The 389-nt window shown below is 35.0% G+C and overlaps 1 protein-coding gene across 1 annotated transcript in view; it reads right to left on the reverse strand.

Annotated features, from left to right (window-relative positions):
- LOC105294905 (olfactory receptor-like protein OLF4) overlaps window positions 1–389 on the reverse strand; it is a 7,542-nt gene that overhangs the window by 7,045 nt on the left and 108 nt on the right. The gene's annotated exons all lie outside the window — the stretch shown is intronic.

Consider the following 389-nt stretch of genomic DNA (forward strand, 5'->3'; position numbering starts at 1 on the left):
TGGGCCACCCAATCAGTCTTCTAATTCCTATAGTTCTGTATGTAGTAAAAGTAAACAAACTTGTTTCCGGTGACTCGAGAGGGTAAAGATATGTCTGGTCTATAAAAATCTGTAGAAGTAATAGGGGCTTCTGCATGCAACATTCATTAAACTTTTGTAAAATTGTGAAACAGCACATAAAAAAGTATACCAAACACAAAGAAGAATTTTCTCATGATTTTACCAGCTATGCACATATGCATAAACCACATATTATTTATATTTGGCCGTTTTTGTCTTTTATACGAATGGAAGAATTTCGCCTCTTCCCCCCAGTATTATGTTTTTACATTCATTCATATTGTTACTTGTAGCAACCGATGACCAAATATCTTCCCTGACTGCTCCTT

This window comes from Pteropus vampyrus, unplaced genomic scaffold (assembly GCF_000151845.1).
Source record: "Pteropus vampyrus isolate Shadow unplaced genomic scaffold, Pvam_2.0 Scaffold95, whole genome shotgun sequence".
NCBI classification, from domain to species: domain Eukaryota; kingdom Metazoa; phylum Chordata; class Mammalia; order Chiroptera; family Pteropodidae; genus Pteropus; species Pteropus vampyrus.